This window comes from Carlito syrichta, unplaced genomic scaffold (genome assembly GCF_000164805.1).
Source record: "Carlito syrichta isolate Samal-C Ts95f unplaced genomic scaffold, Tarsius_syrichta-2.0.1 Scaffold308192, whole genome shotgun sequence".
Taxonomy (NCBI): domain Eukaryota; kingdom Metazoa; phylum Chordata; class Mammalia; order Primates; family Tarsiidae; genus Carlito; species Carlito syrichta.
The window spans coordinates 93,247-99,935 of record NW_007252288.1 but is presented as its reverse complement, the minus strand read 5'-3'; positions in this window follow the sequence as shown (position 1 = coordinate 99,935).

The following is a 6,689-nucleotide window of genomic DNA, read 5'->3' as shown; positions in this document are numbered from 1 at the left end:
TTGTCTCTGGTCTCACTGTGGCATAAAGAGTTGAGAAAAAGCTTCATGCTTTTGCTCTTTTGCTGAGACAAGAATTTTTCTTTGCCGGTGAGAGGAGATTTTCTTCTATTTGTAGCTAGATCACTTATTTTATCAAGAAAATGTGTTAATAATCAGTAAGAACGTCTATAAAAAATAAAGTCACAGGCAGTCCAAATATAGATTAAGAGACTCTCTTGCTACAAGCTAGGTATACTTTAAATAGATGAATGACCCTACTATCTGATATCTGCTGGAAAGAAGAACTAGGAATCTATTTTCAAATCAGGGCAGGTGTGGCAGCTCACATCTGTATTCCCAGGACTTCCGGAGGCTGAGGCAGGAGACCACAAGCCAGCCTGGGCAACATAGCAAGACAAAAAAACATTTAAAAATTAGCCAAGTGTGATGGCATACGCCTGTAGTCCCAGCTACTAGGGAGGCTGAGGTGGAAAGATGGCTTGAGCACAAGAAGTCAAGGCTGTGGTGAGCTGTGACACTTCAGCCTAGGTGACACAGTGAGACTCCAACTCAAAAAATATATATAATAAAAATAAAATAATACTTTGGGAGGCTGAGGCGAGAGGATTGCCTGAGCTCAGGGGTTCGAGAACAGCCTGGGCAACTTGATGAGACCTTGTCTCTACAATAAATCAAAAAAATTAGCCGGCGTGATAGTGCATGCCTATAGTTCCGGCTATTTGGAAGGCTGAGGCAGAAGAATCACCTGAGCCAAGCAAGTTGATGCTGGAGTGGCCATGAACATGCCACTGCACTCCAGCCTGGGCAATGGAGTGAGACTTCAACTCAAAATAAATAAATTAAAGTAAAAATAGTCATTTTGTCAGATGACTCCCAACTTTTAACTAGCCTAAGATAATAATTCTATATAACATGCTAATTTATTCAACTTCTCTAGAAAAACTTCTTTATGTCAGTTTATTTTAGAAGGTACACTAAAAAGGGACACTAACAGTAAGAATTTTGTGACACTTCACTGACTTTTTAAAAAAATTATACACCAAAAGTAAATACGTTATCACAGTCACTTTAAGATTTTTTCAAATATAAAGTTATCCATGCCATGTATGTGGAGTTTCAGTGGCTATGGTTGCCCTTCCTTTGGGCACCGCAGCATGCTCTAATTTCTGAAGAAAATCCTGGCAGCCTCCAAGGATGTGCCCTCATGATGCCTTCATGTGAAGGCAAGGCAGCTCCTGTCCAGCATGGGTTTTCAGCCCAGTCTACTGCTGCCAGCTAAAGCAAATGGCTGTGCCCTGAGCTGGAAACAAGGGCAGCCACTGTGCAGGGTCACAAGTGCAGCTTGGAATCACTGCTGTGCAGTATAAACCAAAATTGGGCGAGAAACAATATTTTTGAACTATTATATGAAAGATATACAAGCTACCCCCCCTTTTTTTAGGTTTTCTAAAAATTCCTGTCTCCAGCAATCCAGTCAAACATAGAACTCCATATCTAAATCATCTCTTGAGATCTCTGGACCTGTTTTCGTCAAGTCACTCACTGGTGGACATTGAGGAATGTTATGAACAAGAACCTATGGGAACTGCTCATGTGTTTACTATGAGGATGTTGCTAATTGTATTATGCTTGTTAATTACATTGTACATCCTCCCTGGGAGATCCCACAAGAAAATTTCTTTTGCATCTCAATCAGGAATGAATGTGCTTCCCTCAAGTAACTAATTAAAATTAACTTGTTTCTCTCATAAGTCCAGGGCCACTTTGAAGCATGTATCCGATTTCTTCTTTGAATGGACCACCAGAAAACTGAGAATCAAATATAAAGTTACCTTCTACAATTTATGGTTTTAAACTTGAACTTCACAGCAACCTGGATGGACTTAGAGTCCTAGGTGATGTATCACAGAAACAAAGAACTGAGTATCACATGTTCTCACTCATAAGCGGACCTTCAACAATTATCATAATACTATAAGAAAAGGATTGGAGCCGGGCTTGGTGGCTCAGCCTGTAATCCCGCGCCTTTGGGAGGCTGAGGTGAGTGGATTGCCTGAGCCCGCGGGTTCGACACCCACCTGGGCAACTTGGCAAGACCTCGTCTCTATAATAAATCAAAAATCAGCCGGGCATGGCAGCGTGCACCTGTAGTTCCAGCTATTTGGAAGGCTGAGGCAGAAGGATCACCGGAGCCCAGCAGGTGGAGGCTGCGGTGGCCGGGAGCAGCCACTGCACTCCAGTCTGGGCCACAGAGTGAGACTCCAACTTAAAAAAAAAAAAGAAAAGGATTGGCAGTAGCAGGAAACTGCCAGGGGAAGGGGGTGGAGAGGCGGGGTTGGTGGTAGCAGGAATCTGCTGGGGGAGGGGGAGCACACCTCATCAACAGGGTACCTGCAGAATGAACATTTATATACCTAACCCTGAATTGCACCTTACATCTTTAAAATAAAAATATTAAAAGAGAATAAAAATCTTACCTCCTAGCTCTCATTTTCCCTTCTATTCTCATTTTTGCCATCATATATTTATATGTGGTTCATAGACAATGGTATAATATACAATAGTGTGGAAAAGTCACTCACTACAACTCATATAAATATGACTTTTGCTATTCAGGTTAAGACAGTGAAACATTATGAAACTCCTCAAGTATAATCATCAACATTCTGTATATATCACTGAAAGAAGATCTTCTGGATAAACATTAAAAAAAAATATGGCAAGCAAAAATAAGAATGAGCTATCACATAGCTGTCAGGAAACAGAGACAGGGTGAGAGAGAAAATACTAAGAAAAGAGAACTCGGGACAAATAATAATGCAAGGTAAAATCTAAATGGGTATTAGACTGATGAAAGAAATTTATATTATTGTTTAGGAGAAACTTGTTTTTTCTACCAGGAAAAATACAAAAGTGATTCTATAAAATTAATACAAGAAAAAGTTTAGACAGAAAATGTGAATTTTAATATGTTTATGATGAAATAATCTGGGTGTTCTTTTCACTATTGATGTTAATCCTGGTCATGAAAAGACTATCCAAATATTTAGAAATTGGGTTTGCAATACCTAACTTTACCAGAGGATGGTAGAATAGGGCCAAAATATATGAAAAAGTGCTAGTTGATAGTTTTCTCTCCGGAGTTTGCAACAATGCTAAGTGATAGGTCTAATTTGCAGAATTGTCAAAATCTTTTATTCCAAAAGTAAAATTTAGAAAGATAATATGATTGGTTGATTGCCTAATTTGTTTGATAGTCCATTTTGTTTGATGTAGGAAAAGAGTAGGGAGAATTCTACCCTAGAACATAAACTATGACATAAAAGTTTCTTGTCACATCAAATCAACATAACAAGAAATTAAGCCTATGAAAGAACTATGAACTTATGAGAGAAATAGTTGAAAACAAACTGAGTAGATTTGTAAGAGCCTTAGGAAAGAAAGGTGGGGAGAAGAGAGCTAATTACCCAACCACAACCTTCCATTCAAAAACCGTAAAAGGCTGGAGGAACACTTAGCAAAGGTCCAGGAAATACTCTGCAGAAGAGTGAGGATATTTTTTTTCCACTAATAAAAATTTCCTGTGTGCATCCTACTAGTGTCCTTCCCTCCTGATCACTCTCCCTTTCCCATCTTACTCACCCAACTTCTACAAATAGCCGGTTACTTAAAAGATCTTCAAAGAGATCTTTAGCTGCTGAGCAGGGGAAACTGAGAAAAGGGGGATGCAGAGAACAGTCTACAATTCGTTTTCAAATACTGGGTGCCTGCAGCTATATGGAGGCTACCAAGTTCTAGGGTTTCAAAGATAAATAAGATATGGTTTCTGACTTTGAGAACTGAAAATGTAGGAGTCAAGCACCACCACCTACCTCTCAGGTCAACCTTCCTCTAGGCTGTCTCACACTTGGTCCTTCACTACCACTGGAAACAAGCACTCTGACCTTGGGAAGTTGTTGGCTTGGTGCCAAGTCCCTTTTTGCGCACTTCATTGCCTTCTTCCACCTGGGTTCCTGACCCAGGGTTGTCTGGATCAATCATCTGTGCTGGTTCCTTCTGCCCCAGACAGTCTATTTTCAAACTCCCTGCCTTTGATAATTTCTGAGGTTTGACCATCTTCCTAGCCCAGTCTCATCTCTCCTAGACCTGATTCCTAGCCTTGCTTTAAGATGTTTTGTTGCCCCAGCAATAACCTTGAATTTGAGGATGCCTGCAGGGTGGGCTCATTAAGGAAAAGCACTTCAAGGAAGGCAGACTATGCAGGCAAAGATGAAATCAATTATCCATACAGACTACAAATATTTACACCATAACTTTGCATAATATTGTACTGCAATACAATATACATTGTGTCAGTATAGATGAAATTTAAGTCTTCTGGCTTGTACATTCTTCTCGGAAATGATCCAACATAAAGGTTAAGGAACGAGTTCTGAGTTTCTGCTTCCAGACCTGCTATTTACCTGCTGATGACCTTGAAAAGTTACTTCACATCTCTAAGCCTCAGTTTCCTCATATATAAAACCAGATTAAAAATAATACCTACCTCATAGGTTTGTTATAAGGAGCAGATGAAATAATATATGTTAAAGTCTTAGCAAGGCACTTGGCACAGAGTAAGTGCTCAATAAACATCAGGATAAAATGGCATGGCTGCATGTTAAAGCTATTTTCTAATCAACAAGATTAGAAAAAAAGTATCAGCATTACAGATTTTTATTGCTTTCTTTTTATTCTGAAATTGTCAAGTGCCAAATAAGTGACACATCCAATTAAAAAGAACCAATTTTCACATTCCCAATTCCTCTAGGAGCTTCTGTTTTCTCTGTAAACTTAGAGCAAATACATAACTTTAAAACTTTTTAAAGTAGTAACAGGTATAAAATGATGAGTAAATCTTTCCCCCCACCACCCCAGACTTATTGTTCTTTTTTTGCCCAGAAATAATCACTACCTTTATCAAGTTCTTACCAATATTTCAAGCTTCTGTACTTATTTTTTCACCCAAGCGATCATACTGTCCTATACCTCTTGCTTTTTCATTTACACAATAACATATCATATGACATAACTTATAGATATGCATTATTGTCATTGTTATTATTATTATTATTTTTGAGTTGGAGTCTCACTCTGTAACCCGGGCTGGAGTGCAGTGGCATGCTCATGGCTACTGCAGCCTTGACCCACTGGATTCAGGTGATCCTTCCGCCTCAGCCTTCCAACTATCTGTGACTACAGGTGCACCCACCACACCTGACTAATTTTTTGATTTACTGTAGAGATGAGGTCTCGCCAAGCTGCCCACGCTAGTCTCAAACCCCTGGGCTCAGGCAGTTCTCTTGCCTCAGCCTCCCAAAGTGCTGGAATTACAGGTGTGAGCCACTGTGCTTGGCCTGCTGTATTCTTTTTAATGGCTGCATAGTAGACCTTTGCTGAGATGTAACACATTTTAAGGCATTCCCCTACTGACAGGCATCTAATTGTGATTCTTCCTTATATAAGTAGCATATAACTTTCGCATATATATATTTGCACACTTAGCAGGAATATGTGTAGAACAAATTTCTACAAATTATATAATTAAGATCAAAGGTCAATGTATTTTTAATCTGGATAGAGTTTACTGCCAAATTGTCCTCCATCCCCATGAGGTGGCACCAGATTACACTCCTCTCTGTCAACACTGTGTGAGAGTATCTGCTTGTCTGCAAACTTCCACCACATGCATTATTTCAGTTTTAAATTGTTTTGATCTAATCGGTGAAAAAATACTCTTTGCCTTTTCATTTTTCTTTTATCTGTCACTTTAATTTTCATTTTGTAAGTTATGAGTGAAGCTGAACATTTTTTCACTTGCTTATTAACCATCCATATTTTTATAAACCATCTGTCAAAATATTTGCTCATTTTTCTATTATTTTTCTTATGAATTTGTTAAGTGTTCTTTCTATATGAAAGGAATGAATTCATGGTCTGTCATATGTCACATGATGTAGCAATACAATTTTAAAAATTTATGTCTTATTACACACTTCTATCTATACATCACATATACAGCTGTTCTGTATATATACCCTAAAAGAGAAAAATGAAATGAAAAAATTAAGACTGATCTTACAGTTAGTGTCACTCTAGCATCTTATTATTGTACTTAATAAAATAAGCAATGCCAACTAAGGAATCAGGAATCATTCATTTACTATATTTATCTATTCGTATGAGTGATCGTCAGATACGATTAACAATATTTCAGTTTTTATATCATTTTAAAAAATTGTTTTGTATATTTATTTGTTTATTTTTTAAAAAATTTTGTGGAGACGGGGTCATGCTCTGTTGCCCAAGCTGGTTTTGAACTCTTGGTCTCAAACCTACCTTGGCTTTCCAAAAGTGCTAGGCTTACAAGTGTGAGCCACCACTCCTGGTCCTCGTTTTACAAGAATTTTTGAGGGATGAGGCCATATGTGCCTTGCCTGAAAAACAGCTTTGGAACATATCTCTTTTTTTCTTTTTTCTTTTTTTTTTAATTATAAAGATGTGGGGTACAATTCAGGGTTAGGTATACAAAAGTTGATTATGCAGTTACCCTTGTTGATGAGGTGTGCCCCTCCCTCTCCTAGCAGTTTCTCTCAACTGCCAATCCCACACCCCCTCCCCTGACAGTTTCCCACTATTGCCAATCCCTT